The 13174-nt window shown below is 40.6% G+C and overlaps 1 long non-coding RNA gene across 1 annotated transcript in view; it reads right to left on the reverse strand.

Moving 5' to 3' along the window:
- LOC127008444 (uncharacterized) overlaps positions 1-13174 on the reverse strand; it is a 200461-nt gene that overhangs the window by 9083 nt on the left and 178204 nt on the right. The window contains exon 4 of the long non-coding RNA XR_007761088.1: positions 7032-7177. This is a non-coding gene — a long non-coding RNA (uncharacterized LOC127008444). The remainder of the gene's footprint in view (positions 1-7031; positions 7178-13174) is intronic.

The following is a 13174-nucleotide window of genomic DNA, read 5'->3' on the forward strand; positions in this document are numbered from 1 at the left end:
TCTGCTTCTCCTCTTGCTTTAGTTATACAGGGGGGTGGAGGGGGGCGAGAGGAGTGGAAGGGGGTGGAATGGGCAGGGAGCAGCTGTGGATGGGTGGTGGTGTGGATGCTGGGAAGATGGGAAAGAAAGGAGGAAGTGGAGAGGGGGGGAGGCGATGAAGGACAGGAAGTGAGGGGTGGATAGGGGGTGGAGTTTGGGTGATGGGGAGGGTGGAAGGAGGGGAAGGGGGGGGTTAAGGGGGGACAGGAAGGGGAGAGGTTGTAAGAGAAAGAAGGAGAGGAGAGGAAGGATCGGAAGAGAATTGGGAAGGGGAAGAAGAAGAGGAAGAGAGAAGGTAAGAAGTGTAAGAAGAAGAATATGAGGAAGGAGGAAGGTAAGAGGGTGAAGAAAGAAGGAAGAGTAAAGATAAGAAGAAGAAGAAGAGGAAGAGGAAAGGTAATGTAGGGGGGGTCGGGGGTTCAAACTGACGTGAGTGAAAAAAGTAACTTGGATTTTGTATTCTTAATAAACGTGGAATTAGACAAAACACACATATGCTGCTCTCTTCTTTTCTTCTCCTTCCTCCTCCTCTTCCTCCTCCTCCTCCCATTGTCCTCCGCTTTCCCACCCACACAGCGCTGTTGTCTGGCATTGCGAGAATTTATTTTTTCCCCTAAGCTGTTTCCACCTTTTTTCCTGTCTTCATTTTCTCCTTTGTATGTGGTCTCGGTGTGTGTGTGTGTGTGTGTGTGTTATTTTTTTTGCCTTTCTTCTTCGGCAAAACAATTGAAAAGAATGAAGTAAACGAGGAAAAGAACACTTGGAAATCTATGACAAATGAATGTAAGAGAAAAGGAAACAAAAAAGAGGACTGACAAAGAGTAAATGTGAAAGAAAAGTTGAGATAAAAAGGAAACTAAAAAAAAAACGAAAAGAAATCAAAGAAAAAACAAAAAACGAGACAACAAAGAAACAAACAAAAAAAGAAAAAAAAAAAGAAAGCAGAAAAAAAGAGAAAGAAAGAAATACAGTGCGGAGAAATTTGTCCGATAATAATAATAGGAAAGAGAAGAAAAGAAGGAGAAGGAAGAGAGGATAAAGAGAGGATGAAGGGAGTGATTCCGTCTCTCTGTTTCTATTTCTCTTTCCCTAAGAAGTTATTCCCAAAGGATGGAGGGAAGCTTATTCGTGGAGGGAGGGAAGGAGGGAGAGAGGAAGTAGGAGGGGGGAGGGGAAGGGAGCAGATGGGAAGGAGGTGGATTTGAGACGACCTGAGGAGAAAGTGGCCTGTAAATAATAAAAGGAGCGAGGAAGGGAGACATAAAGGAAGAGAAGGAAGAATATAAAAAAAAGAATGAATATGAAAAAGAAGAAAAAAAGAAAAATGTAAAGAGAAGAAAAAGAATGTAGAAAAGAAGAGAAGGAAGAATATCAAAAGAGAATGAATATGAAAAAGGAGAAAAAGAAGAATGTAAAGAGAAGAAAAGAATGTAGAAGAGAAGGAAGAATATCAAAAGAGAATGCATATGAAAAAGAAGAAAAAAGAAGAATGTAAAGAGAAGAAAAAGAATGTAGAAAAGAAGAGAAGGAAGAATATCAAAAGGGAATGAATATGAAAAAAAGGAGAAAAAGAAGAATGTAAAAGAGAAGAAAAAGACGAAAAATAATGTAGTTAAGAAGAGAAGGAAGAATATCAAAGAGAATGAATGTGAAAAAGGAGAAAAAGAAGAATGTAAAAGAGAAGAAAAATAAGAAAAATATGGCAATAAAGAAAAAGCACATAAAAGTAGAATTTAAAGAAGAAAAAGGATATAAAAGGAAGAAAATATAGAAAAGAAGAAAATTCATCAAAAAGTAGAATATGAAAAAAGAAAAAAATATATAAAAAAGAAAAGACATATCAAAATAGAAAATATGAACAAGAGAAAATATAAAAGAAGAAAAAGAAGAACAAGAAGAAAACAAATATCTTAATACCGTACAACCACGAACACAAACAACACAAGCAACGAAGGAGAAATAAAAAAAAAATGGGATGAAAGAGAGAGAAACAAGAAACGGAAGAAAGAAAAAACACACACAAGGAAGTAACAGTAAAAACAACAACAAAAAAAAGAGAGGTTGATGATATGCAGCCTAACCAAAAGGAGAAAAAGAAGAAAAAAAAAGAAACAGAGAAATAAAAAATAAGTAAAAAAACCAAGTTGCTCAGACGTAAAAGAAAAAGCAAAGACATTCCTTCATGACCTTCGCTTCTTCCCCGCCAGTGGAGAGACCCAAAGAGACCTAAAGAGACCGAGGAGAGACAGAGAGAAGAGACAGAGAGCATCGGCAGAGAAGCGGCCACTCCCACGCTCTTCGGCAGGTGTGTAATGACTTGTTACGGCGGGGACGAGCGAATCACAGGCCATTGGTACGCGAGGATTACAGGCCGGCCTCTCAATAGCTCAGGTGTTGGGGGATTAGCGGGGGATTTAGGGCAGGTAAAGAAAGGTGGAGACGTGTTGCTGTGCGGGCTGGATTGTGTTTTCGTCTGTCTGTATCTCTCTTGTGTCTGCTTTTTTGTTTTCTTTCTCCTTTTTTTCTCTTTTTCATTTATCTCCATTTTATATATTCTCACAACTTGGAAGGAGAAGATGAAGAAGAAAAGGAAGGAAAATTAAAAAGAAAAGAACAAGTATAAAGAAGACGAAGTAAAGACCTTAGATTTTTTTATTTTTTCATTAACAATCTATTTATTCTCCTTTTCCTTCTTCTCCTCCTCTTTCTTATGCTCTTCCACCTCCTCCTCCTCCTCCTCCTCCTCCTCTGCAGGGCAAGGAGCTGCAGCCACTAAGTTATTCAAATGAGAGCCGGCTTAATGCCGCCAAATTGATATAGCAAAGGTTTCTAGCCGGCCAGATGGAGACATTTATAAGGTGGGAGGGGGATGGAAGGGCGGATGGAGGAAGGGGAGGGAGAGAGATGGAAGGGTGGATGGAGGAAGGGAAGGGAGAGAGATGGAAGGGTGGATGGAGGAAGGGGAGGGAGAGAGATGGCAGGGTGGATGGAGGAAGGGGAGGGAGAAAGATGGAACTGTGGGTGGAGGGGGAGAGGAGGAGATGGGGATGGAAGGAGGAAAACCCCCCCGGAGAAGTGAGAGGAAAATATAGGTTAGGAAGGGAGACACACTCGGTTTTTCATATTTTCTTTATTCATTGTGAACAACTGGCTGGCAATGCGTGTCTTAATTTGCTACTTTTTTTGTTTCGATTACCTTTGGCGAGCTCACACACACACACACACACACACACACACACACACACACACACACACACACACACACACCACACCACATAATTTAATACTTCTTTCTACTATTCGTCATTATAATTGTTAACTAGTGTCCTGCGAGAGAGAGAGAGAGAGAGAAACACTCAACGACAACAATAATCCCATGAGCTGAGAATGAAAGATGAGAGGGGATTTCTCTCTCTCTCTCTCTCTAATACAATTTGTGTCTCCCCTGACAAATACAAGAAAGGGAAAGGAAGGAGGAAAAAGTTAGGAGAAGAGAGAGAGAGAGGAGACCTGTAATATTAAGACGGCGAGGAGGAAAAAGGAGGAAAAGGGAAGCAATAAGATACAGAGGACAAGATGTAAGAAAAGAGGAAAAAAACCCAATGCTGAGAGAAGTAGGAAAATAAGATAATAAAAGATGGACACACGATTAATCGGTGGGGAAGGAGGAAGTTGAAAAGGAGGAAAATGGAGGAGAGGTTAAAGTTTCAGAAAACGAGAGAGGAAAATTAGATAAGAGGACATAGGAGGAAGAGGATGAAGGAAAAAAGTTACGAGGTTCAAGTTACAGGAAACGAAAACAAAATGGAGGAAAAAATAGAAATGGAGAAGAATAAGACGAAAAGGAAAATTAGGAAAAAAATAGAAAAAGGAAAATCATAAGAAAAATAAAAAGGGACGAAAAATGGAGAGACAATAATAAGATGAGGAAAAAATGGAAAAAGAGGAAAATCACAAGAAAATTAATTAAAAAAACGGAAGAAAAAAAATGGAAAGACAAGAACAAGATAAGGATGAAAAAGAAGAAACCCCCCCCAGGAAATAAGAGGGAAAATCAATGAAAAAAAAAACAAAGGAAAAAATGGGGAGACGAGACTAAGAAGAGGAGGAAAAATAGGAAAAGAAGAGGAAAATAACCAGGTTAAGAGGTAAGACGTATAGGGAGGTGTTGGTGATTTATAGCATTCCCGTAAAGGCTAAGTTTGGTGCGTGGCAGATTTATAAGTTTGGGAGAAATTGGATCCGTGTGTGTGTGTGTGTGTGTGTGTGTGTGTGTGTGTGTGTGTGATATTTGATTTTGATGTTAGGTTCACTCCAGATTATTTATAGTGACGCCCCTCCACCTCTCCCTCTCCCTCTCTCTCATACATAACGTCACGGTTCGCTACACAAAAATACTGCCACTGTCCCTCCTACGATCATTCCTCCATCCCTCCACCTACAAAATCAATGAGCGAGAGCGAGAGAGAGAGAGAGAGAGAGAGAGAGAGAGAGAGAGGTGGGGTGGGGGGTGGGGGGAGTGTTCTTGACCGCCCTCACACCCTCTTGAATTATGGGTGGGGAGCAATATTTCGGTGAGTCGGGCCCCGGAAAACAGAGCCAAGGAAATGAAGCTACTCGGGGAAAGCGACTCCTGATGGGGGATTGGTGGCTCTGTTCTCTCTCTCTCTCTCTCAACTATACTAATTTTTTAATTTATTCTACGCAACTCTTTCATCTACAGCAACACCAACGTTATATTTGTGAAATGTAACTTTTTTTTCTACTTGTGAATGGTTTTATTAGACCTCTGTTCTGTTATATATATTTTTTCTTCTGCCGTGGACCTAAAACAGGAAGAAGAGATTAACGCTTTCATTTTCTTCGCTTGGCTTGTGAAGGAAAAGGGGAGGTTGAAGGGCGGACAGATGTAGGAGAGCGAGAGGGGAAAGTTGAGAGGATGGCAGGGGGAAAAGGAAAGGATATGGGTGAGAAAAAGAAAATGAATGAATGAAAAGAAAATGAAAATGAAAATGAATATAAATGAATGAATGAAAATGAAATGAAAAATAGAAATGAAAATGAATGAATGAAAATGAAATAAATAATGAAAATGAAAGAATGAATGAATGAAGAGGATGAATGGTAGGTAAGTACTTATAACTATTTCGAGATAATGTAAACAGACAAACACAGATTAACAGACACATACAATACAGACATACGGACCGACGCACGGACACACAAATATCAACATAATCCACTGTAAAAAAAAAAGAGGAAAAGAAAACTAAATCATAAACTGACAACAACACATAAAATAACAAGAAAATAAGCAGATCCAGAAAAACGAAACCATTATTACAAAATTTACTCTTTTTTTACTTCCTTTTTCCCCCTCACTCCCTCTCTCTCTCCTTCTTTTCTACCTCTCTCCCTCCTTCTTTTCTACCTCTCCCCTCCCTCTTTCTTCCCTTCCTCCCTCCCGCTTACCTCCTCTCCCCCGTCTTTCCTACCTAGTTCCCTCCCGCTTACCCTCTCTCCCGTATTCTTTCCTCCCTCCCTCCCTCCTCCCTTCCCTCCTTCTTTCCTTCCCCCAATCAAGGCCACGATTTTCCACTAAGCACGTAATCCCACCAAACGCTTCGCCAAGAAAGGCCTAATGGAGGCGTAGGGAAGAGGAAGAGGAGGAGGAGGAGGAGGAGGGGGAGGAGAGGGAAAGTGCATGGTCAATTGGAAGTGGAGGAGGAGGAGGAGGAGTAGGAGGAGGGGGCAGCAGTAGAAGGTGTGACGATGGGAAACTAAAACAAAAGAATAATTAGAATGACAAAAAGAAAAGTAAGTGATGGAGAAGGGAATAAATCTAATATGGAGGAAAAACACGAAAGAGGGGATAAGATGGAAGAGGAAAAGAGGAAGAAAAGAAAGGTAGAAGAGGAAATGAAGGAGGGGAAAGAAAGCATATGGAAATAATAATGATTTAGGGAGGGAAAGAAAGGGAGGGGAGGCGGAAAAATGAGAAGGGGAAATGAGGAGCAGAAGAAGAAAAAGGAGGGAGGAGGAGGTGAAGAGAGAAGGGAGAGAGAGGAGAAAGTGTGGGTGTGAGAAGGGGTAAGGAAGAAGAGGTGGGAGGTGAGGGCGAAGGGAGAGAAAGAGAATGGGTAGCAGCAAGAGCCAACAGGAGGAAAAGTAGGGAGAGAGGGAGAATGGGATAGTGAGAGAGAGAGAGAGGGAGAGTGTAGGGTAAAATGGAGGGTGATTGTGGTGGGAAGGTAGACTAAAGGAGAATATATGAGGGTGGAGGAATGGGACCAAACTCTGTAATACACGTAATGGAGCCTCAACAATGGGCGCAGCGTAATGGCGCGGGCCCAGGGGAGGCAGACAGGTGACAGTGACTAATGGGAGAGATTTCCAGGTGAGCACAGGTGAGGAAAGGAGGAGAAGGAGACGAGGAAGAGGAAGATATGAGGTGAAGAGAGGAAAGGAGGAAGGGGAAGGATAAGAAGGGAGGGGAAAGGAAAGGAGGGGAAAGATGAGAAGAGGAAGAGGAAAGGGAAGAGGAGAAGGAAATGGAAAGGTTAGAATAGGAGGAGGGGTAAGGAAAGATGAAGAAGGAGAGGGAAAGTACTTAAGAGATGTAAGAGTAGAGGTAAAGAGAAAAGGAAAGGTAAGAAATGAAAAGAAATATTTATAGAGGTAAGAATAGGGAGGGAAGGGCAAGAGGAAAGGTAAGGTAGGGAGAGAAGGAAGGGAGAAGGTAACGAGAGGGAAGGATAGCTGAAAGATCATTAAGGAGGCATGGCAAGGGGAAGATAAAGGAGAGGTAAATAGCCAATAAGGGGAATGTTACCTAATTGATGAGAGAGAGAGAGAGAGAGAGAGAGAGAGAGAGAGAGAGAGAGAGAGAGAGAGAGAGAGAGAGAGAGAGAGAGAGAGAGAGAGAGAGAGAGAGAGAGAGAATGTACACGCTAATAACGTATCTAACCTATACATAAGTCTTTCTCTCTCACCTGTCTCCCACCTGAGAGCCCCACAGAGGGAGGGAGGTGGTAGTGGCGGGCAAACAAACACATGGTGGGGGCAGACTGCAATATCCTCTTGATTTAGATGAAAAAAAAAACCAGCATTTCCTTTTGTTTGCCATGAAGGACAACACCTGCAAAAGATACGGAATTAGATATGAGCTCGAAGTAAGAGAGCAAACAAAAATAGAAACAAACAAAACAATGAAAGGATGTCCAAATATATCACTTAATAATAATAATAATAATAATAATAATAATAATAATAATAATAATAATAATAATAATAATAATAATAATAATAATAATAATAATAATAATAATAACAATAATAATAATAATAATAATAATAATAATAATAATAATAATAATAATAATAATAATAATAATAATAATAATAACTACAATAATAAAAGAAAAGAACCATTACCACATAAGCAAGTACAATGGCCTGCAGATCGGGGTGAAGCACGGGCTAATGGGTCCTAATGGGAGGCTGGCCAGATCACATACGGGACTAATGGCGACTTCTCATCTCTTCTCCCCTCTCCTCTCCTTTCCTCTTCTGCATTTTCCACTTACTACCAACGCTCTTTGCCTTCTCCCATCCTTTCACTTTTCCTTTTGCGTCTTCCTATTCCTCTTCAGTTCATCTTCGTTCCTATCAACAGCCTTTCTCTTACCTGTTACAACCTTCCCTTCCGTCCTTCCCTTTCCCTTCTTCCTTCTTCAATCCATTCAATTCCCTTCTTTTTCCCTACATTCAATATTAAGACTATTTTCTACCGTTTCTTTCCCTTATCTTCCCCTTCCCCCTTTTTCTCCTGTCTCAACACTTGCTTCTTTCTCTCCGTCATCCCTTCCCAATCTCTAATTTTCCTTCTTCCTTTTCTTTTTTTCCTTCATTTAAAATCCAACTCTTTTTTTTTTAACGTTTTCTTTTTGTGTCTCGTCTTCCTTCTTCTATCTCAGTCATTCCTCCCCACTCCCTCACGTGCCTTCCTCTCTTCCTTCATTCCTCTCTGCCTCTTCTCCCTTCCTTCCCTCCTTCCCTCTCCCCCTAAGTTCACACGGAGACATTAGCAAAGACAGCTCGCAGGTGACTCTGGAAAGCAGGTAATGGATTCACCTGAGTCTACTTGAGAGAGAGAGAGAGAGAGAGAGAGAGAGAGAGAGAGAGAGAGAGAGAGAGAGAGAGAGAGAGAGAGAGAGAGAGAGAGAGAGAGAGAGAGAGAGAGAGAGAGAGAATAGGGAGGGGTGTCAGCTAAAATATTTTCACTGTCTGCATAATATTGACATAATAAGTTCTATAAAACGCGGAAAAGTGATAAAGGAAAATATATTAAAAACTGTTTGAACCAAGAATGGAATGAAGAATATATTTACACACACACACACACACACACACACACACACACACACACACACACACACACACACGGATATAATAAAGGGATACACCAGCCTGCACATCAACGGCAAATGCGGATGTGATTTATTGCGCGTTGGTATCAGCGAGAGAAAATAATATCTAAGAATGCACTCGGCGGGAGGCTGGCGGGCGAGGGGAAGGAAGGGAGGAAGAAGGCAGAGGAAGAAAGCAGAGATGTAATAAGACAGATATATAAGAAACTGAAGAAAATAAGAGAACAATAGCCATATAAATTTAATATACAGACCAACAGATAGATAGGTGGATGAAATATATAGACATACACAAAAAACGAAATAGATGAAATTGATTGAATAGAAACCAAAGAATTCTTGCATTTCAGTTTCAATAATGCCAAATAAAAAAAATAAACATGCACCACCAATGCCTTACTTTTCCTTAGCATTTTTTAGCCTTTTTATGTCCACAGAGACAGACCACGAACTGAACGAACCAATGATATAGAGCAAGGGATACACGAGGAGGAAGAGGCTGAAAGAGGGTAAAGGAGGGAGAAAGAAGAAGGAAGGAAGAATTGGATACATGGATGGTGAGGAAATAAATGATAAAAGTGAGAGGAATATGTAGGCTTAAATGAGAGATAGGCCCCCTCCCCCCTGGCTCCTACATAGAAAAAGAAGGAAAGAATGCCAGAGGAAAGAAGAAGACGCCGAGGAAGAATGATCAAAACTATTTCCAGCGGCGTCCAGTCAGTCGTATAAAGAGACAACTCTATCGCACCAGACGCCCCTGATCTCTCTCTCTCTGTATCTATCAATCTATCTATGCATCTATCTATCTATCCATCTTTATCTCTGTTTTTGTTTTTATCTGGACAAACTTATGACTATGGGTATATTATGTTATTCTTTTCATTGTTTTTTTTCAGTATTTTGTTTATTTTAAGAATTTTATGTTTGGAAAGATTGTCAATAAACTAGTAGTAATATCTCTCTCTCTCGCCACTGATCTGTCCCTCCTCGTTCCATCTTGTTTTCTTGCCTCTCGTTGCTGGTATACAAAAACAAGGAGACACAGGGAGTTTCGGGTCCTCCGTTCCCTCGAGGAAGCCGCTCAATCCCTCTTAAATCCACTGCCCTCACGGCGACGCACGGCAGGATAACGTAAGAGGCAGGGCAAAGCATCGGGCGAGTGTCTAGCGATTTAGTTTCACGTTTTCTTTCCCCGGTTTTGTGTGCTGTCTGTGTGTGGTTAAGGATTGGGCTTCGGTTGTTCAGTGTTATTTTTTCACGTTCTTGGTTATGGTTATTTATCAATGTATTTGGTTTGTTGTTATACTGGCTGTCGAGTGAGAATTTTTTTGTTTGTTCACTTTGTTTATTTTTGTTTATCGTTCGTTTTATGTGTGCTTATTGATTTCGTTCATTTATTTTTTTTCTTTTAGACATTTTTATCTTTTTCTTTTCTAACATTTTTTGTCAAGTTTAAATATTCCGTTGTCTCGTTTGCTACTCTTCTTCTTTTTTTTTTTTTTTACAAATCATAAAACACATTCCCCTCATATTAGGTTTTCTTTTAGACATTTTTTCATCTTTCTTTTAGTCGCATTTGTATATTTAAATTTTCTATACATTTGTCCTCTTTTGTAGTGTTTCCATGTTCCTGAGTATTCACAAATTATTCTCTCTCTCTCATGATGCTTTCTTTATGCTCGCTTTGCCAATGGATAATATATAAAAAAAAAAACAATGATGGAGAGAATCGTAGCATCATGTTCGTGCCATAAAAAAGGAGGAGAAAGGGAGGAAAGGGGCGCAGAGGGAAAAGGAGAGGACAGGAAGGGAGGGAGAGAAGAGAAGGGAGGGAAGGGGAAGGGAGGGAAGGGAAGCGAAGGGACCCGTCAAGAGTAACTACAGTAATAAGCTAAGTGCCAGAGAGGTCAAACTCGTAAAGCCCCCTTCCCCCCCTCCTTCCCTTCCTCTTTTTCCCTCCTTCCCTCCTTCTTTTTCCCTCCTTCCCTCCCTCTTTTTCCTCGCCTTCCCTCCAGTCCCTCAGTCTTAGGCCCAAGTTTTCCCAAAGGTCAGGAAATGTTGATTGCACTCCTCCTCCTCCTGCTCCTCCTCCTCCTCCGTGATGCCGCGATGGAAGGAAGTGTGGAGGGAAGGAAGGAAAATTGGATGGCAGGGAAAGAAAACAACACACACACACACACACACACATACACACACACACACACACACACACACACACACAGAAAGCAAAGCAAATTCTCGCGCTGTTCCTCCTCCTCCTCTCCCCACACGCACATTCCTGACAGTTAATATAGCTAGAAGGACAGGAGGAAGAGGAGGAGGAGGAGGAGGAGGAGGAAGAGAACGAAAGAGCAGGAAGAGGAAGTTAGGGGGAAGAAGAAAAAAAAGAGGTGAAATGCTGTATTCTCTCTCTCTCTCTCTCTCTCTCTCTCTCGCAGCAAAACAAGCTATATAACAACCGGCGGAATCCAGAGGTGGAATTCCTTTCCGGCGCGAGGAGGAAGATCATACAAAAGTAAATATATAAACAAGTAAATAAATATATACACTTAAGGCCTCAAGTATATACAGCAAATCCTGGCGCGTCTGCAGTCCTAAACACCAACTAATGTAATTAATTCATTTAAGAGCAGAAGAACAGGCTCGGGGTGGGCCGGACTAACTTGAACCTGTCTTCGGGGGTACAAACACAAAGCGAAGACAATGGATTAGCGATCGGGCTGAAATATGTATTAGGACGGGGCGGTCTCTTCGTGTCAAGTGGTCTGACATTGATTTAAAGGCTGTGGTTACCGGTTTACCTTAATAGGCCGTCGAGGAACAAGGATGTATTCATGTCACTAAGTTTTTCCCTCGAGTGGCCGATAAGAAACTGATAAAGGCTGAAGCGAGTTTGATTATCGGTGCTGGGAACGAGGGACGGTGGGAGATATTAATAGTTAAGACGGGAGAGTTAAGAGGAAGATGAATCGGTTAAGAAGTTGAGTGTGTGTATATGTATATGTGTGTGTGTATGTGTGTGTGTGTGTGTGTGTGTGTGTGTGTGTGTGTGTGTGTGTGTGTGTGTGTGTGTGTGTGTGTGTGTGTTGAAGGGGGAATTGAGAGGAAACTGGAAAAAAGTTCACAAATTAAAAAGACAAATAAATATATGTTCCAGAAATAAAGGTCACTAAAGCTAAGATGAATTTTTTTACGTGAATACTAAAATAAAAGACGTAAGATGAAAATATAGCAAACCATCGACCAATATATTCAGGAGTTTCGTGTAGTATACTTAAAGAAAAAAACAACAACCTACTCCCAGAAGTATAAGTAGCGATTTAGATCATTAATATCTGACTACCTTGCACTTCGTCTGATACTGCAGAAAGAGATTAAAGTAAAACTGTATCCATGCTCTCTCTCTCTCTCTCTCTCTCTCTCTCCATCCTCCATCCTCCTCCTCCTCAGGCCCCGGCGAATACAATATTGGGTTCGGGATATATTTGCTCGCCCAACACAGCCTCGAAGCCTCTTAAGTGGGCGCCTCTCAGAGTGTCGCGGCCCTACAGGGGAAGCCTCTTACCGCCGCCCTGGAGGTGCAGCCGCTGATGAAAACCAACACGCGGGGATAAGAAAACTAGGACGAAGAAGAAAACTAAAGAGAAATAAAGAAAAACGGAAAGAGCAGAAGGGAGGAAGGACCGAGGTAACCAACACACGGAGGTAAGAAAAGTAGGGCAAAGAAGAAAACTACAGTGAATTGAATAAGAGAAAAGGAAAGGAAAGGAAGGAAGGGAGGAAAGAAGAACAGAGGTATGAGTGGCCTACTGTATAAGACGCCAACGAACGACGAAGAAAGAGAAAGTAAAATAAAGATAAAAGGAGAGGAAGGAAGGAAGGAAGGACAGCGGTAAGAAGACTGCATAAGACGATGAACTAAGAGGAAGAACGAAGATATATAAACATGATGTGAGATTAATACAACTGAAAAAGAGAGAGAGAGAGAGAGAGAGAGAGAGAGAGAGAGAGAGAGAGAGAGAGAGAGAGAGAGAGAGAGAGAGATAAATAAAAAAACAAAAAAAAAAAAAAAAAAAAAAAAAAAAAAAAAAAAAAAAAAAAAAAAAAAAATAAAAAAAAAAAAAAAAATAAAAAAAAAACTAAAAAAAAAAACAAAAATATAGAGAATAGGAGAGAGAGAGAGAGAGAGAGAGAGAGAGAGAGAGAGAGAGAGAGAGAGAGAGAGAGAGAGAGAGAGAGAGAGAGAGAGAGAGAGAGAGAGAGAGAGAGAGAGAGAGAGAGAGAGAATTAAGATTGGATAAAGAAAACCTCAAAAAAAGGATATTTACAGAAAACTGATAAATATTGAAATGAGAAAACAAGAAAACTAGGAGAGAGAAAAAAACAAATTAAAAAGTGCTAGACAACTAGATTAAAATTAATGAGATCCTGATGGAGCCATGATTATAAAAGTTCCGCGAAAAGAATATTGCAGATAAGAAGAATATCATATGAGCTTAATAAAATAATTGAGTAAATGCTATCACACAAGGACACGAAAAGAAAGAAATAAAAGATAAAAGAAAGTTAATTAATAAAGGAAGGAGAAAGAAGAAATCGTCATAAAGGAACACGCAGGATTAAGGAAATGTAAAGGGGAAGAAGAAAGAGAAAAAGACGAAAGGAGTGGTTATGAAAAGAACAAGAGTAAAAAAGGAAAGCGAGAT

Source organism: Eriocheir sinensis, chromosome 37, assembly GCF_024679095.1.
Source record: "Eriocheir sinensis breed Jianghai 21 chromosome 37, ASM2467909v1, whole genome shotgun sequence".
Lineage (NCBI taxonomy): Eukaryota > Metazoa > Arthropoda > Malacostraca > Decapoda > Varunidae > Eriocheir > Eriocheir sinensis.